The sequence below is a fragment of the Haemaphysalis longicornis genome, unplaced genomic scaffold (genome assembly GCF_048455015.1).
Source record: "Haemaphysalis longicornis isolate Haplotype H1 unplaced genomic scaffold, Haemaphysalis longicornis Haplotype H1 scaffold_8, whole genome shotgun sequence".
Classification (NCBI taxonomy): Eukaryota; Metazoa; Arthropoda; class Arachnida; order Ixodida; family Ixodidae; genus Haemaphysalis; species Haemaphysalis longicornis.
The window spans coordinates 51,755,041-51,774,490 of NW_027526445.1; the positions used below are offsets into that span (position 1 = coordinate 51,755,041).

Consider the following 19,450-nt stretch of genomic DNA (forward strand, 5'->3'; position numbering starts at 1 on the left):
AGGAGACGAAGAAATGAGCGAGGAGGGGCAGTTATGATCGAGCCAGGTGTGGTAAAGGCAGGAGGTGAAAGATACAGAGTAACTGAGTGTAGGAGTATGCTTTGCGTGGCAATTTGGCTCTCAGCTTAGCACTCAGCTCTCAGAACTAAGCGCGATAGGTGGAACAACGCTTCCTATGTCGTGTTCGCCTTCCATGTCTTCGACCTGGACCATCCACCTTTGGCGCTGTTAAGTGATTATGCCACGAGGGAGAGGGGAAGGCACGGATATGCGGGAGGGGGCGGGAGAGAAGGGACGGTGTATTGGAGTCACAAGTAGTGAAGCAGACGGGGAGAGGTACACAGTTAAGCGAATGACATGAGGAACAGGCGAGGGAAAGAACATCAGGGGGGGGGGGGGGAGAGAAGGGGTAATACGTGGTAGGGGTGAAAAACGCTAACGCCTTTCATGTAATTTGCAGAAAAGAAAGCAGCTAAACCACAAATTTTTTGCTCCCACACCCTCCTTAAATTTAGCGCTTGATTCTATGTGTGGACAGCAGTAATACAGAGCTGCGAAATGAAATATTTTCGGGGGTGATAGTCTTTGATGGGCTTTCTGAGTTCGAAAATATTGTTCTGTCTGTCTGTCTGTCTGTCTGTCTGTCTGTCTGTCTGTCTGTCTGTCTGTCTGTCCGTCCGTCCGTCCGTCCGTCTGTCCGTGTGTGTCTGTCCGTCTGTCCGTCTGTCCGTCTGTCCGTCCGTCCGTCCGTCCGTCCGTCCGTCCGTCCGTCTGTCTGTCTGTCTGTCTGTCTGTCCGTCCGTCCGTCCGTCCATCCGTCTGTCTGTCTGTCTGTCTGTCTGTCTGTCTGTCTGTCTGTCTGTCTGTCCGTCCGTCCGTCCGTCCGTCCATCCGTCTGTCTGTCTGTCTGTCTGTCTGTCTGTCTGTCTGTCTGTCTGTCTGTCCGTCTGTCTGCCTGCCTGCTCCGACGGTAGGCCATAGTAAAAAAATTCTCGAACACGAAGTATACACAGACAGGACCGTTCCAAACATTTAAAATTGATGGCATTGCTCCTACACGCCGCATTATACGGCGCAAAGTTGCATTCCTGTTTTCGTAATTCAGAAAAAAAAGCCCTGAAGCTTTAATTAAGAAGCATTGGTTTCAAGAAGTAGTAGTGGCCAGTTATGGCATTTCATGCCTCCTAATTTTGGTGCACATGTGTTCCGCCTCCACAAGCCTCCCCAGCAGTGGTGTGGAGTTACCACTCCGGAATTGGAATGATTTCGTATTTATTGCACTTTTTAGCGACCCCAAAATGGAATGAGAACGGAATGACGAAAACGCTCGCTGAAAGCGAACGGAGAGAATTAGGCGCATTTTGCTCGGAATTGAATGGGGATGGACGAGCTCTATCAATCTTCAGCAGGGATCTACAGTAATGTAACTCTTGAACCAGACGAGTTTACATAGATCTTCTTTCCAACAACTTGTCTGTTTCTATGGACACGTTTAGGGCTGTGAAGAAAGCCGGTGTGTGGTTTGAGGGAAAAGAAAAGGTAGGAAGTGCTCTCGGGGTATTTTGACCTCGGCAGGGAGCTCGCCTGTGTACAACCCAGTGCGGCGGAGGGGAAGTACAGGGGATTTAGAGGCTAGAGCAGAGAGTTAAAGAGATAAATAAAGCGAGAAGAGAGAATTAAAGATAAGGTCAAGTCAGTACGGCCACGTCAGTCATCAAGGTAGTCTGGGCTACAGCCGCTGTGTGAGGCAAGTCATCTCCAGGTAATGGAGCAGATGGGCGAAGACTTCCCGTTGGGTTGCTGGAAGCCCCTGGAATAGAAGGTACTCCATGCCGGCGAAGGGGAGGCCTTGACGCTGGAACGCTCTGTGCAGCTCTGTTCTCGGCCCCGCGTGGGGGGGGGGGGGGCACAAGCAGAGCAGATGCTCCAGCTTCTCTGGCTACGAACAGTCTGCATATGTAGGGGAGCCTTTGCGCCCGTGTCGATGCAATGCACTCCGCCCCGGTGCAGAAATAGAGCCGCATGCGGAGCAGCAGGCAATGAGCGCCCCCCTACTGATAACCGAAGGGAGAGAGAGGGATTCCTGAAGGCTTCCTGACAAGCCAGGATTTCTGCCTGGTGGTAGTTTTATGGACTTTGTGAACATTTGTGTGGTAGTTGTGGGGTGGTAGCCATGTGGACCACCTGGTTACCTTTGAACGCCCGCGGTGTGTGCCGAGCGGTCCCGAACAAAAAGAATGTATAAAAAAGCATCTCATGATTACTACAGCCCCTAATACGAAATTTGTGCGCAGCGCCATCGGCAGCCTCCTCGGTCACGGCGCATAGCTGCTGCGTCTCAGGAAGAGATCGGGTGATCACCGAACGCACGGCGGCGCGCGCTACTCTGCCGTAATCTCGGAACGTAGCGCGTCGACCCTGCCGCGCGTGTTTTTGCAAATAGTTTTTGAACCTCGCGCGTAAATGTCACGTGGTTTAGATGAGCCATGAAGCGAGGAGGACGCGAAGCGCATCGACCACTGGCCTCTTTCGTTGCTCAGTAGCCACTCCTGAATGTTGCAGTGCGTTGGGGCAGCACTCACTCGTTGGTTCAGTCGGTGGCAACGCTGGTGAACCTATGCGTTGGCCACGCAAACTGCGTCTCAGGAAGTGGACGCGTCATCGGCGAAAGCAAGACGGCACACGATGTTATAGCGTCATCACAGAGCGCGTAGCCGCGGCCGGACATGTCTTACTGCCTCCCCATCACACTTTCCCCAGACGCTCCTCCTTCGTTTTTTTTCCCCCTTCAGCGTCTCGTCCACTCACTCGGTTACGACGACATCGCCGCTGCCAAACCACAGTAGCGGGCGCCAAAGTGCTACGTTCTAAAACATGGAGCTACGCTTTTCTCCGAAAGCGTCCGCCAAGGGCTCGTGGCGTGCATTGTTTACTGCATTGCATGAGCCTAGAAAGCTTTGCCAGTGTCGTCCGTGTCTGTCGTCCCCCTTGTGTAGCGTCTTAACACTTTTTTTTCACTTCAAAACACGCAGAAGAATCTGCGTACTTACGGTTGGGTAACGAGAGCGGTATTAAATAATGGCCAGCCTTGAACAGGCAGTGTTAAGGGAACGCCAAGGCAATCAACAAACGAAATGGCGTTAATGGGAAAGAGGTGGTGGCTTACGGAGAATGTCAAACTACGCTGTTTCGTGACGCTACCCCACTGTCCATTTCGCTGGCACGATAGCAATTCTACTCAGTACTCTGCAAAGCATGACGTGCGTGTGGATTAGCGATAGCACTGTAATGGCGCTTGTGTGATGATGCGGAAAGCGTATAGCCAATAACATGGGACATGGTGTGCAAAGCGAAACAAGAGGACAGCAACGCGCAGTCCTTGTCCAATCTTCTAGGCCAAGCCGAAAGTGCGTAGGCCGCAGAAATTTCAGGGTACAAGCTTACGTCCAGAGCTAGGCTGAAATGTTTTATGCCGGAAAGCTAGAGAAAACACCTTTCTTTCTTACTGTCATAAAATATTTTTATCACATTTAAAGGTAACACTTATTCTTTGAATTCTTTGTCGTCGAGATGGCTCAGGATTAGCCTAGAAAATTTTGACAAAGGGTGTACGTATTCTTCCTGAGGGGCCTCGCAAGAGGAAGCCATTAGCCATACAAAATGCTCATCATCCAAATAATATAGGAGGGATCGAAAATAATGGCTCTTCGCCCATTAAAAAGGTGGTTGTTCTGTACGAGATGCCACTAAGGTGCTACAATCCCCCCGTTTCTGCGGGGTGTGTGCATAATTTTGCCGGTGTCAACGCCTCTGATTACGTAACCTCTGTATTGCGTGCATAGGAACCTCGATACAGGCACCGGGAGTCAGTTCCTTCATTCAGGGAGAAATTAATAGAATTGAGCTTCCTGGCCATTCCAGGAATTGGAATGGGTATTCCGCGAAATTAAAAGGACGTGAATTGCGGAGAGTTTTAATAATTCATCGAAATGAAATCGGAATGAAATGGGGCTGCCCATTCCGCAACACTGATATCCAGACCCGCCTCGGAAAGATTTAGAGAAGTTCGGAATCGATTAGAATACCTAATGGGCAATCCATCAGTAAGTCGTATTTCTGTTTTGCAATGCTTTCGGGTCAGTCTATCACAAATTGGCTGCGGATAACTGACGGGTATCCTATCAGACTTGATATGACTTCCTATCCCCCCTGATTACGTAGCTATAATCCTTTTCGGTTAAAGCAGCGGATGGCACATCCCTGATAGCCGGGCAAGACATACGTCCGCGGAGCCTTTAATCGAATGTCCACTAAGGCGAAGTATACGACTCCGGCAGAAGTAATGGACTGAACAATCCTTTTGTTTATGGCCCCTTGGTTCATACGGCCTGGATATAATATCGTTCAACAACTATGGCTTACGTTGCGTGATGACTATAATACAGCGTTATACACTATTATTATCCCTGTCAACGCCAGCCACCAGCAAGACACACTCGGGGCGCAACTCCCCCATACAGCATTTCAAATTCAGCGCGAAAGAAGGAGGAGGGCGGAATCAGCCGGCACAAAGATAAACATTCTTATTCGCTTAATACAGCGCGGCATGCGGAGGGGCCAAAATCAATTTCTGTTCTCCCAGACCATAAGCGGCGTGGAGGCATTCATCAATCAACGGGGAATTTGTCGCTCGTCAGGTAGCTTCCCTCTCAGCGGCGTCAGGCCCATCACAGAAAGAGCAACAACGGCCGACCAAGTTGCGCTGCATAGCAACTGAAGTACAGATTTTAGCATATGGCGTTAGCATTGGTGTATTCATTCGGCTTTTCTCTTTGGATCTACCTTGTCGCTACGGTTTTTCTTTTGTTTTCTTTTTCACGAAGTTGGTCTTACGCAACATCAAACTCCGTTCCAGAAGTTGAGTGCCTAGCTCCTTCGGAATTTAATTCTTTTCAGGAGGTGTATTTCCAAAACAAAAAAAGACTCTAATGTGGCGCGTTTCCTTTAATAACGGTATTCGGTGAATATATTACACGGATTCAATAATGCCGCGAGAAAAACAACTCAAAACATTTAAACACACCCGGCTGTATTCCCAAGCGTAAGGTAATGTTCCAGGTGGACTTTTTACATGCTTTTATACGTATTTATTATCTATGAGCAGCCGCGACGGTTGCAGCGGCCAATGCGGCACGCAAGCTTTCCGCGGGAGTGATGGATCGTTCAGGGCTACAAGATAAACGGTCCCCTTTTTTTCTTCTCCGCCTTCTTTCTTCTTTCGCGGAGGAGCGTAGCCCGGTCGGAAATTCCCTGTGTACGTTAAAAGAAACAAAAAAAGAATTAAGATGGTGTAGCGCCTGTCTCAGCTCGCTGTTCCCTACGGATTCAGCGTAAATAAACAACGAAGCTCGAAGGAATCCACTACTGTTCGAGAAAGTTGCCGCTGTACGAAAATGTGTAAATTTCTGCGGAACGGTGTATGCGTCAACGCTCCGCAGTTTGGAAAACTTATCAAATGCTTTCAATATACCGTAGATGTTCGCGTGAAATATACGTAAAAAAAAACGCCAGGGCTGAACAAATTGCCGATACATAATAGACTCGGCCGTTTTGAATCCATTAAGTTTGTGGAAGTGTCTGCAGCTACTTCGGCGATGGCTGCGGATAAGTTGGTGCGTGTGTGTGCGTGTGTGTAGGCGGGGGGGGGGGGGGGGACTTGCTATTTCTTAGTTTTAGCGATGCGGGAATTTCGATTGTGGAAAGTTCCTGCCAAATTTCGTAACAATTTTCTTCGCAGTTAAGTGAGGCCTCCATTTTTCCATTCGGTGCCGTTAGAGTAGAAAGCATTACTGCTGTTTCTTTTGCGCAGAATTCTAGGTGCTTGGTAGTTTTATTCTAAACGTATTGGGGAATCAGAAGGCACAGTGGAATGCGCAGCTAATTCACTAGTTCTCCACAGCTATGCAAGTTAGTGTAGAGGCAGCTGATTGACAGCCGGAAGAATGTGGTTAAAAACTAAACGCTTTCTTTTACATTGTTACAGGACACTCACGCCACCAAATGCGAGGGGGATGTGCAATGAGCTGTGGCGTGTTGAGATAATCAATTAGGGACACGGAGGAGGGCGCAGGACTGGTTACGCGTGAGATGTCTGCTCCACGGCAAGGGCGACGCTCTCTTCCCCTACATATCATCATCATTATCATCGTTGTCATCTGCTTATCTGCACTGCAGGACGAATACCTCTGCCATAGACCTCCAACCGTTCTTGTCCCGTACACTCGTATTCATTCTTCGTGCCCAAATTTACCCATTTCTACCCTCCATGGAATGCATGTTCTTTTCATTTTTCTGGTGACGTCTCTAAGAAAGAATTTGGTTTCCTTTGTGATCTACGGCTTGCTAATTACCAACATTACATGCAAGCATTGTCCACCCTTGCCTTTAATTTGAGCTGTGGTGTTTTCTACCGGAGTTCGTTTCCTTACCCAAGAGACTCGTTTACTGTCCTTAAGCGTTTGTCCTGGCATCCTTTTCTCCATTTCTCGTTAGACTGGTCTAAGTTTTCTTTTCAAGTAGTTTAGTAAGGCGCCACGTCTCTGCCCAGTAAGTGATCACTGAAAGTATGCTTTATTAGTATGCAAACCTTTCAGTCTCAGCTGTAACATATGCTCATAATTGGGACTGGTTGCTGAATTCCCTGGCTGATGTCTTCCTCCTGGTTATAATCAACCCTGGCAACTCGTCCAAAGTAGTTATCTTCATCCACATCCTCAAGCATTTATTACGTAGGCTAAATGTAAGAATTTATCCGAATTTTCTTAACATTACTTTGGATTTCTTCATATTCGTCCACAACCAGTTAACGGAGTTCTCGCAGCGAATCTCCTTAAAAAAATTGTAATATTGGCCTGGCTCTGTGAACACACCATGACGTCCACAAATATCACTGGCTCTAATGCTCTCCGTTTAGTCGTATTTCTGAGTTCTCTCTTTCAGTCTTCCCAATGACGCCCTCCATTTAAACTGTAAACTATTTCAGAGATGCAGCGCCTCCTTATCTTACTCCTTTCCTGATTGCGAACTTTTCAAATTGACCTGCCCGTATATCTCTATTGCATTTATTACAATGTTATTTTGTTTTATTCATTTCGTTTTGTAGTTACCTTATTACACCTTCATTAGGTCTTGAGCATTTTATTTGTTTCATTTTGTTTATTGATATACAAACGCCGTCAGCGCCTCTTGAAACAAATAATTACGCGGAATCAGCGTTCTTGTCGTGCCGTCACGTATTCTCCTCAGTCGCTGCCTTCCGCAAGGCTTTGAAGAGCAAAGCTGTTCTTGGTCGATGCTGTCATGGGAAGAAATGTGGTAACGCGGCTGCAGCGATACGGAAAGGACATAGCCTAGCTAGGAGGAGCAAGAGCCAAGCACACCTGCAGCAAGTTCGAACAGGAGGTTTTTATAGGCGAAGATTTGCTACATTACTAAATGTGGTGTCAATGTTCATACTTGTCAACATTGTTGAGCAAAAAGAAAACATTAAGCATATAGGAGGCAAGACAGCAATCCACAAGGAATATTTGCATTGTTCCTTTAATTGAAAACACACGGTTGCTTGATTTTTGCAATTGCAAATAAAAAAATACGCCGCGAAATAACCAAAAGCACTCACCACGCCCCTCGTGGCAGTGTTCCAAGCCCAAATTGAAAAAAAGGGTTCCAGTAGATGAAACGAGCAGTGGAACACGGCAAAAATGAATTGGCGCGAACGTGAATCAATCTGTTGGCTTTGACATGTTCTATGAAGCATGCGATTGGGGCACGTCAGGCAGCTTCTTTGTTAGCATCAGCGTTCGCGACATTAAGTCACTGAAGCTGGGCTAAATTTTTTTTGTTCTGTGTGCGGACGAACAAGAAACATCTCTACGGACGAGAGGCTAACAGTTTCGCTGTGAAAGCACAAAACGAGTGGGATCCCTCGTGGCTCCACAGCGCAGCAGGAGGAGCCGTAGCTGTCGGAGTGAGTAGCGCCGCGTCTCGCCATATTATATACTTCGACGTCGGGTATGCGGAGAGTTTTTGCGTCGGCTAAGCGCGATCCACCCCGCAAGTACGCCTACACGCTAAAAGTGCAGGTAACGCGCAATGAAGCTAGAAAACCCAAACCCCGGGAACGTAGGGCTACTGCTCGGATGTGGTCTGCCAACTCCCGTATGCAAGCACGCTGCACCAGTACACAAGTCTTTCGTAAGTACCTCAAATAAAGTCACAATCTTTTCACGTTCAAACCACGTCAGCAGACTTAAGCACTCCGATGAATGTTTTGCAAAGACTATGCCGGCTAGGTCGATTTGGCCGAAAGGTGGGCAAGGATTAGGAGGTCGGCAGCCTTCACATCTTCCGGCTGATGTCGCTTGCATCACACAGTATACCCCACCCAGCATTTCCCTGCTGGTGGGTCCCCTCATGGAGTGATGATATCCTTCTCTGGGGTATGTATCTCTCCGCCATGTCCCCGTACGGGCGTCGATGAGGCCCCGTACGTCAGGTCTCGAGCCAGTGTTACGCCTGTTGCATAAAGCTGTACAGCGAAATAAATTACGAAGGGCTAAAGCTCGTTCAACACGGTTGCGAATATAGCCTGCGATTTCGCATGCAGTTGCGGCACCGCTCGTGCGAAAAAACGATCTATTTTCCTATTTACACTGCTGCTGCAAATTGCCATATTCAAACCGCCGTTCACAGGAGAAGTTCGACTGTTCCACACATTTGGCAATGCGCCACAGCAACACACTAAACTTTTTAACACCCTTAAAGGTGCTAAAAGGGTGCACTCAACATTTTGCACCCTTTTGGCACCTTTTAAGGACTAAAACATTGCTCCGGCACCCAATCATGAGGGTGCCACATATTAAGGGGTGTAAATCTTAACATTTTTACACCCTTTAAGGTGCAAGGAGGGTGTACTAAACATTTTGCACCCTTTTTACACCTTTCAAGCACCCAAATATTGCTCGGGCACCCCACCTCGAGGGTGCCAAAATTCAGGGGTGTAATCAACAGTTTCATAGGGTGCTACGACCGTTAAAGGGGTGCTAAAAAGTATTTCTTCTCGATTGGGGTGTTACCACGGCACCTTATCGTTAGGGTGCCTAAAAGAAGGGTGTGTGAATGCAAGCATGCAAAATTGCACAAAAACAGGCTGAATGTTTAAACCGCACATTGCACTATTTCACCGCCCGTTGGGAGAATAAATATGAACTCTCCACATAGACCAGGGGAAAGGCTCTAAAATTGCTGTTCGTAAATTGAACAAAACGTGCTGAATGTTTAAATTCCACTCTGCACTAATCTACTGCTTCGAGTGTATCACAAGGTTCGTTTCGATGTCTGGGTGCACGGGAAGGAAAGGCTACAAAATGCCTCTTGTAGTCCTATAAATAAAACTTTTACGCGAGGCATCGGTGTCCTCAACGAAATCGAATTTACCTAAGAATTTGTTCCCGTATTATTATGCCCCGGGCAAAAATTCCAACAAGACTTTCTTGTTGGGCTCACAGCACGCCTGTGGGGCCAATACGAAGTTCTGTCGGCACTCTATCGTTCCAATAGCCTAGTCTTCCAACAGGGAGTTTAACCTTGATGGCGTTTGTGGGGCCAATAAGAAGCTCTGTCGGCACTCTATCGTCCCAACAGCGTAGTCTTCCAACTGGGAGTTTAACCGTGATGGCGTTTACCGGCTCGCCAACACGATAAGTCAACGCCAACAGACGCCTCGTTCGTAATCAGCGGCGCGAGCGCGCCATCAGACAGAACCGACAGACGCCCTGAAGATGGTTTTTAGGGCCTAAACAGCAGCGTCTATGTCTGGCATAGACGCTAGACGTCAACGTTTGTGTTCTGAATTTTCCCTTCAGTAAGTAACAGTCAGACGGACGATAACATAACTATGTGAAGATATGCTTTGGCTCATACCACGGCAAGCGCAATCGTTTGTGGCTGCAGCCTCGGTTGCTCTTCGTCCACAACAAACTGAATCGGCTGTACAGCTTTCTTCGAGGGCGTGTATGCAGGGGTTCTATCTTCCTTTTTTGCGCAGGCCGACGGGGGCGGTCGTGTAAAATCATTTTCGCTCGTCGCTGCCGTAGGGTTGCCACCTTCCTGGTTTTGGACCGGCCCGACCGGTTTTTTAAACAGCGGGCCGGTTGCCGGTCCATATCTAAAACCAGCCGTCATCAGCCGGTTTTTTGGCTTTTGTGCCGTGATTATGCCCGTTTTGGCGTTTTATAAGCGTCAATTCAACAACTAAGACGATAAATACGTGTCGACAAGCATAGGCGTGCGCACAAAGGGGGCTGGGGGGGCGGCCGCCCCCCCTAATCATCTGAAGGGGGCGCCAAATTTGCCCCATGTCTTGCCGATGTAACACATGAAAGTAAAATTTCTGCTCAGAAATATTTTGTGTGTGTTGCAATTCCATCACATTGAAATAAAAATTTTATAACCATCCCTCTTTGCACTGCGTTCTCACCGCAAGGCCTTCAGTGAGAAGAGGTCGGGAGTTGCTCTGGGGGGGGGGGGGCGCAGCGGTAAGACTTTGCCCCCCAAATTGAGAACTCTGCGCACGCCCATGTCGACAAGCTGCGCAAAGACACGCGAGCAGAGAAAATACGCGGGCGAGCGCGCTGCCTCAGATGGAGGGGTACCTAAGGGAAGAACAAAATAACGAAATTCTACCGCCGCGGTCAGCAATTGCGGTTACTTTTCAGTGAAGCACATGCAGAGCGGTTAACCAAGCTCTCAATCACTTTCAGTACAAACGTTATGTTGATTTCTCTCTAAGAAAACACTACAATAAATGGCACTGCATGTTAAAAAACATGGCGTCTTTTTTCAACACAATCCCCCCTCACCCCCGGAAGGCCCGTTTTTTTTTTTTCGGGGAAAGGTTGTAACCCTACGCTGCTGTTCTGCCTACCTGCTTGCTGTACCTATTACGTCGCCGCCACCGCAAATCCCCACTTGTTACAAACTCAGAGGTTTTCGCACTTTTAGCAGGCGTTTTACACGATGGGTTTGATGCGCCTGACATGCCAAGAGTGACATCGCTTGTAGTATTAGAGCGACGTTGCTTGTCTGCAAGACGGTGCCGGTCAAACAAGCGTTATCAACGCCATAATTCTAACGGCACATTCCATTTATTTCGTGGCTGCCGTGGCTTGCGCAGAAAAGGTCGGGTTGACTGCGATAGCTTTTCTTGAGTCAAATAATGGAGCTTTGGCTCAATCGCTTGCAGCGCTAGCAATGCGGCCTCGTCTGCAAGACCGGTGCGTGAGAAACAAGCGTTAGGACAGCCAGAATTTCAAAAATGCAGCATAAACTAGACCATCGTTAAAGGAGGCGATGACTAGACTCAAGCGACAATATTCGTTGACAACTTACGTAAGTATAGAGTTGTTTTAGGCGCCTCGAACACCGCCCGCCGACATAGTTGTTTGTTAACGCGTCCGTTTACTGTTTTGTAGGTCAATGGTTCGATTCCTCGTCGAACGTGTTTTTTTTATTATTATTTTACGTGAGGCTTTTATTAGCTCCTTTTTTAACGACCAGGGTAAGCACCTGTTCCTTGCTTTCTATCACGCCGACATTTACCGCCCTCTTCCTAACCCAAAGTAGCTCGTTTTCTCGCACGTTCTCTCTTGAGAAGCCCGCCGTGAAAACAAAACCAAAACAAACGTCAAACCTCTTTACAATATCAGTATATATGTCAATTACTTTATGTGTATTCACTTTTTGTGTTTACAAACCTTAAATTTAAGTTATAAACACATTTCAGACTTTGAAAGCAGAAAGATAATTACCAACATTACAGTAGTAACACAATTTTCGTCAAACATAGAGGTGCTGTATTTGAAGCAGTTTGAAGTCTGGCAACTATCTCTCACTTTTGTGTGTTTTTTTTCATGGCGTTTTGGGCCGAGTGGTTGGTGGCGTGATTTAATCTGTTTTATCTATTTCAAGCTTAAATCATAGTTATAGAAGCTTTATGGGTGATGTCTACCCTTCCAACCTACGCGTGTGTTGAACATGGGGACCCCGGAAGAACGATCATCGCCGGATAAAATACTGCGCGTCAAAAGTGGATGACATTGCATCAGAACAAAGCGTGTTCGTGTGTCCGCGAGATGAAGACGACAGTGAAGGAGAATTGTACGTTGGAAACATCGTTTTTGCTCGGGTAAGTACGCATTTTTTATTATTCTGTATTTGGTTGGAACGAGTTCTGGTGTTTATGGGTCAGTAATTCGCTAGACCCCCATCTCGTTTGCTCTGAGAGCCTACGTGAGTTAGTATACTTGTTTGGCGCCCAGTCCACCGTTTCCGCAGAAGTCAGCATCAATTTACGCTGAAGCTAGACCTTGGCTACGATGCTCGCGCTATGGTACACGGCTGCTAATAATTTCACATCACGCAAGGCTCTTTAACACCGGGGCGTTTGTTTATGTGTCTCTCAAACAGTGCCTTTGCGGTTGCAGATCGCAGTCGAATTTCGCGTGAGTGGCACAACGCTGTGATTAGTCCTCCCTCGTGAATACCCGCGGTATACCAAGAAATAACATGAACAGGAGGTTCCCTGGAAGTGCATGTGAAAACGCGTACACGTGATTGCATGGCTGGCGTCTCGTAGGTGTTGTGAAATATCTCCACCCCCCCCCCCCCCCCCGAATTCCGTGCAGTGCGCTTCGCAGCTATTGCGCTCGCGAGACCGGCGACCCTACGCCTCGCGGTCTTCGGGCCGCGATATGTGTGCTGTTCTCGTGAAGCTCGACAACAGCGAAATTGCCGTACTCGCTCGCCAACGCGCCCCGACAGCGTACGCGTCGACCGGGTGCTGACGGAGTTGTGCTGGAAGAAAAGCAGGCAAGAGATGAGGGCGCACGAGGTGTAGTTAAACATGCGAATTTACAAAGTGCAAGGTGGAGAAAATAGTATGCAAGGGCCGGAAACGGTGAGAGAGTTCGGGCCGCGTGCCAGCGAGCGAGTGCGGTAATTTACGTTGCCGAGCTTCACGAGTCCGGCACGAATATGACGACGCCCGTCTGAGAGTTCATAGAGGTATAGAATTCACATACGTGCAAATTGAAGGTGAAATGCGCGCATGTGGCCTCGCAGGGAGTTAGCATAGTCTCGGGGTAGTGGGGGAGATTTGACAACGCCTCCGAGGCGCCTGCCGATTCTGTCAGAGTAGCTCTCGGGAAGTCTGGGGCTTGATATCAGAGGCATATGTATTGTTTAAATTAGTGCAGAAAATTGAGCCAATTCGCAAGTTCTCATTTTCGCAAAACCGCAGGCCATACAGAGACTAACAAGAAAGCTGTAGGCACTCACTCAACTCGATTTATATTGGAGAATTGAACGTGCAGATACAAGTCAGACATTGAAATGGAGGAGCCTCAACTATCACACACCAGTTCCGATTGAAAGCAAGGGATACAGATGAGCTGCTAGCATGCGTTCCATGCAAATTAGCTCAGTAGCTAGCTTTGCATATATCATGCATACCCCACTCACAGTACATGCGGGTCTAATAAATACATTCTTACTGTGACCTAAATTTCACTTGGGGTGTTCCGGGAATGTTCTTATTAGTGCCTTGGAGGTTACTGTCTTTAAACGATTAAAAATCTACTTGATGTAAGCATTCGTGCTTTGTGTGTGCTCTTCTTGTATTTCAACAAGTGTCAGCACACTCACAGATTATGCACCTGCAGGTGCTGCTGCTGGCTGTCCTGGGTCAGCTGCCTTCCAGTCCAGTTTCAAAGGCTTTGCCAGGGCCTCCCTTGGCCAACCGACACTGCACCTGCTGTACCCAAGTACTGCCTGGCCTTTCGTTGGTGCTCCGTACGCTTTGCCGCCAGGAATGGTCATTCATCCATCATCTGGCCGCTTGGACCACCCGTTCAGAAGTCAGCGCATTTGCTCGACACATCGGTCCGGGCACTGCTGCCATATCGGTGCACCCACCGATTATGTACTTTCAGGTTAGTTATTGCATGTTGTGGAACTTGCCATGATGTATACCTGTTAGCAGTGCTGTGGCCTCTGATTATTTGAAACATTTTCATGAAGCAGTGCTGTGCGTATGGAGCGTGTCATTGCTTAGCAGAGATATTGAAGAGAATCTGGGGCTGACGACTAAAGGGCAAGAAGAGAAATTGAACTGACTTTGAAGCAAGTATTCGTATGTAATCAAGCCAAGCAAACATTTAGGATCTTTCGATATGGTTTTAAACTTGCAATACAAACTGGTCTACTTCAGATCATACTGGTAATAATCATACTATAGCGAAAAGTACATCCCGCAGTCTGTAGAATTCTGACAGCGCTTTTTTCGCAGTCTTTCATGACAGGCACTAATCTTAATGGTTGGAAGATAGTCGAGGTAGCACCAGTCTTTAAATCAGGAGACGGTACTTCACGATTAAATTTCCCTAACAAGCACCATATGCAAGGTCAGGCAACATTTCATCCACTCTCAGGTCGCTAATTATTTATAAAATCACAATATCACATTCGAGTATCACCACGGTTTTCACAAGGGTTACTTGAGAAACACAACTTTCAGGATTTGTTCACGATCTACATTGATCCATTGACACAGGCTTACAAACTGCGGTAGTTTTTCTCGATTTTTCTAAAGCATTCAATCGCATTGCACACCACAGACTACTTCTCAAACTTCGCCCTAATGTCCTCACTTGAGCAAAAGATTTTCATTCTTCTCAAATGCAGTTTACTTCTAATAACTATATACTTCTTTTGCCCGTGCCACTTTGTTGTCCCCCCAGGCAGGTTGCTTGGTCTATCTTCCATGTTGCATATCCTCCCATGTAGGTCTATTTGCAGATGATGTTGTAATTTATCACACAATTTCTTTCAACTACTACCGTCAATGCTTTCAATCTGATCTTAACACAATTAACTACTGGTGCTGCAAATGGCTAATGTCGCTTATCTCTAAAACAAAGTGATGACTTTAACGGTGGCAAGTCTCGGATTGTAAATACTTACTTCATTAACAACAGCCTGATTACCTCTTGAGACAAAGGTGTTTTGGTAGGCCGGTAGGGGAGGGGGGATTGCATGGTGGATTTCAAAAGGTACATCGATTGGGAAAATAAGACGTGTGATTAATATTTTCATTTGCACTCCAAAACTCGCTTTATTTCATATGTTTAACCCATTGCCGTGGCTAGGGTGGTGTGCTGTGGAGGCGAATGTCGGTTAGATACCGCTTGGTGTAGCCGCTTTTCAGATGGAGGCAACACGTAAAGACGCCCGTGTTTGGAGATTTCGATGCGCACAAAAATACCCAGATGGCCAAAATTAATGCGAAGCCTTCCCCTACAGTGCTCCCCATATCCCAAGTGTACCTTTGGCGTGTTAAACCACCGTTTTTTTTTCATGTTTTTGGTATAGTACCAGCTGCTGTAGCAGGTGCAACTTAAAGGTAAAATTATACATAATGTTTCCACGAGCTAAATATAAAGGCCATATTGAAGTGCGTTTATGGGTCTATCTCATAGCAGTAGTGAAAGGTTATATACTCTGGTGCAGGTTAAGAACGCCAATGGCTCGTGGTGTAGTCCAGTGTTTGACGGAATGCCGTGTAGGCAGGTAAAAGCATTATTGCAGTGATGAAACGTAGGTCACTGACCAAGTCAAGAAAGCCATTTAACGGTTTGTTGCTTGTTCACGGTGAGCATGTGTTGTGGAAAACGAAGCTATATATTGGGCATTACGCGGCGCAATGAGTTTGCATAGATATGGTGCAGATTGCCATCCATTATGTTGATAATGTTGGGCGTCGTCTGAACAATGAGGGACTCGAGCAGTAATCGAGAAGATAGATTGCACTCAGTTGTCAGTAATTTTGTCTTGTGCCAGTCGACCACGTGTCCCGTCCTCTCACGGTGCTCTGCCAGTGGACTTGTTTTTGCATGGCCCTTGTTCACTTCGTTCCAGTGCTGCATTAATCTTCTGTGCAGATTGCCCGTTTCGCCAATGTACACTGATTTGCATTCAGCGCATGGAATCTAATAAACAATACCCGGAAGCTTGGAGCGTGAGAGGGTGTCTCTCACGCTGACAATGTCAGAACGCAGCTTGCTAGTGGGCACATGCACAATGTATGCACTGCGTGTCTTGAAAATGTGTGCGAGAGTTTCACCGATGTGTGGGACGTAGGTAATTGCTGCACGTTTTGATGCAGTCGTTGTCCTGAATATAATGCCTAAAGCATTATATTCAGATAGAAGCGAAGAGGGCGACTAGCAAGAATCCACATTGACAATAGCAGGCAGAAGCGTCCACAAGGCCTGTGTCAAAACGTGCTGCAATTCTCGTCCTACACATCAATCAAACTTTCGCACGCATTTTCAAGAAACACATTGTGCACATCGTGCAGGTGCCCACTAGCAAGCTATGTTCTGACATTGTCAGCGTGAAAGACCTCCTCTCACGCTTCAAGCGTCCAGGTGTTGTTTATGTTTTGAACAAAAAAAGTGCCATTTAAACGTGACACCTCCTTCCTTGCCGATTTCTGATGCCTGATTGTTCAGTTTGTGGGGATACGTTTAGCAGATTGCTCACATGTCTAACCTGTATTTGTGCTTGAGCAGTCAAACGCTGATGTTAGCAGTGAAGTAGGTGAAAATTGTAGTTTGATTGTAGTTGTGTGCAGATTACCTACATTGTGTTAATTCGTAGAAAAGCAAAATTGAGGTAACCCTGCTAACTGTTCCGCATTGCAGCATTTTATTATGCGAACGTTAAGGAGTTCAGCTGCTTGTTAAAGGTGAAATAAACAGTGGTACAAAAAGAAGAGCGTCTACTAAACAGAAATATCTTCACAATCGCAGGATGCCAACGGTCCGCCTACCAACTTGTGTCCTGCATCGTTTCTGCTGGCTGGAGCGGTTCATGGAGCATTTTCCAGCTTCTCAAAGTTTGTGGTCAAGCGCTCCTCCAAGTGAAAGATGCCGCAGAGGGATCTCTTGTTTTAATGCCACAATTTCACGTGCTCAGCAGCAAATTTACTCGTAAGGCTTTTTAAATATTCATCACCCAAGAGGGCATGTTACCTTCGTCTTCGGTGGAATGTGTCTGCACTCAGGTTATTTGTGACAGAAACAAGTGGACCACGTCATGAGAGTCATTGAGGCCTTGTTGATTGTGCATGCTTCTGAAATGACATTGTCATTAAGCTGAATACTTTCCACATATTACGATTTGTGAACAAATTATGGTAAAAGTCATGATTAGTTGTACTACAGTGCAGGAAGGAAATGCCAACATACGTTTTAAGCGCCTCTGATATTTCAGATCGTTGGCTGGTGAGCAATAAAACAAAACTGAAATTTTTTTAAAGTAAAATCAAATATTCGTTGTCACCAGTGCATGACCATAGTAAAAGCTATCTAGTCACCAAATTTAGAATTAGACACGAAATGCCACGAAAAATAGGGAAATAAACTAGACAGCTGGCTACAATAAACCAATTCGTAAAATTCCTCAATGTCTATCAAGTGATGATTCAGGCGGGTTAGTTAAGATGTCAGTGGGTTTACACACCCAACTTGCAGGGAAGCACATGAGCTCCCAATATTAACATGTTTTTAGTGAAGACCGTCTTCCTTCATTAAGCTGCTTTGCACATTGATGCCAGTCTGATAAATGTCCTGAATTTTTGTTATGATCAATCTTTGTATGGGAACCATATATTTTTATATGATGTCGCTGTGTATTTCTGAAACTGTATCTAGTCACTAATTCCAATTTGTCGTGGTCAGGTTTTTTCAACTAATTCGTAGCTTTTTTAACAATTATGGTATATTTTGTGTGCCTAAAGGAATGCCTCGTTGCATGTTTAGCCTATGTAGTGTTGAAAGCGGACATTTTGCTTCAAAGTGGAATGTCGGGCTAGCAACAAGGTACTTCGCGTGCTGCTCACTTTCATTCATGCCATTATTTTTTATATTATCATTTAAAATTAAAAGCCAACCAATTTGCTGTCGTTTTAATTTTGTCACCTACTTTATACTTTCTTTTTTTTCAACTTTGTGTAAGAATTGACTATCCATATTTTTATGATACCAAGGCGTTGGACTGGGCTAGCTGGTACATGTTTGAATGGATGAAAAACCATAGGAAAACCCAGGACACAGAAGAGAGCGACGGGACAAACTTGTGCCGTCATTCTGTTTTAACTGTTTCCTGTGTTTACCACTGGTTTTTTATGCATTCAAACATTTTTTATGAGTTTGTTGAACAGTGATTAGTTTAGGTGTGTTCAAACAATTGTTGGCTGCGAAGGCTCCCTGTAGCATTTGTATAAGTGCTCTCTGCTTTTTTTTTGAGCCAATACCCCACCACCGGTCTTCATGAGGTGGTCTTTTGTAGAAATAAGTTGAAATAAATATTTTTTGGCATTGCTTTACATGTTTTGAAAGAATTTCTTGTTCATTCTTGTTTCATTCAACCCCGTTTCAGAATCCTGCTTAAGGCATTTCCTCTGTTATTTTTTTTCAGAACCAGGAAGGGTGCTCATCCTCGGTTCTTGCTGAAGCAGCAGTATCCAGACTTCACACGTGAGCTCTGAACACACAGTAATTATGGTATGAAACATTCTACCAGTATAAGCCTGCTTTGTAGACGTCATTGTAGATGTCAAAGCTCTTGACAGTGTAGTCCAATGTCTGGTGTAACGGGCAATGTCTACAACTTGTAAAAATTAATTTTGTGGCTATAATGTTTGTGATTATTTTAAAATGCACGTCAACTACTATTTAGAATCGGTGTCTAAATTGGCAGCCATTTTCCTGGTGGATACAGAAAGTGAAAAAGCGCATGTGTAGAGATTTCAGTGCACCTTAAATGTCCCAAATTTGCGAAAGCTAATCCAAAGCCCTCCTTGTGGTGCACTTCATATCCCATGTACAGTTTTGCGTAAAAACAGCTAAAAATTTATGATCAATTTAAACTTATTTTAATGTTTTTTAAATGCAAATATTCTCAGTTTAAGCTGCCATATTTAGAGTAAAATATTTTGTAACAATTATATAGCTACCAAAGGTTTACAGAAAAGCTTTTTGCTTTTGGTTGTGCACCTTCTTATCAAAAGAAAAATGTTGTTAAGAAAGGCAGAAGAAACCCAACTATGGAAATTAGCTAACCCTAAAGCTGCGGATAGAATGAATGTTTTGTAGATAATCTTTTGCTGATTTAAGTTCTAGTCAACTCTAAAAAAGTCTATCGACGTAGAATGCTTACCGTGAGGAACCTCGTAATACTAGCCAAAATAATGGGCCCTGGCTGTTGGCTTTTCATTTGCAACAGTGACAAATGACCCCACATCCACCGGCAGGGACATAATGCAAGGCAC

General features: G+C 45.9%; 2 long non-coding RNA genes across 2 annotated transcripts in view; both read left to right on the top strand.

Moving 5' to 3' along the window:
* Positions 1-19,450, top strand: part of LOC144148661 (uncharacterized) — a 446,918-nt gene that overhangs the window by 251,368 nt on the left and 176,100 nt on the right. The gene's annotated exons all lie outside the window — the stretch shown is intronic.
* LOC144149086 (uncharacterized) lies at positions 11,987-18,557 on the top strand. The gene is made up of 3 exons (XR_013318176.1): positions 11,987-12,244; positions 13,779-14,048; positions 16,929-18,557. It is a non-coding gene; the product is annotated as an uncharacterized LOC144149086 (long non-coding RNA).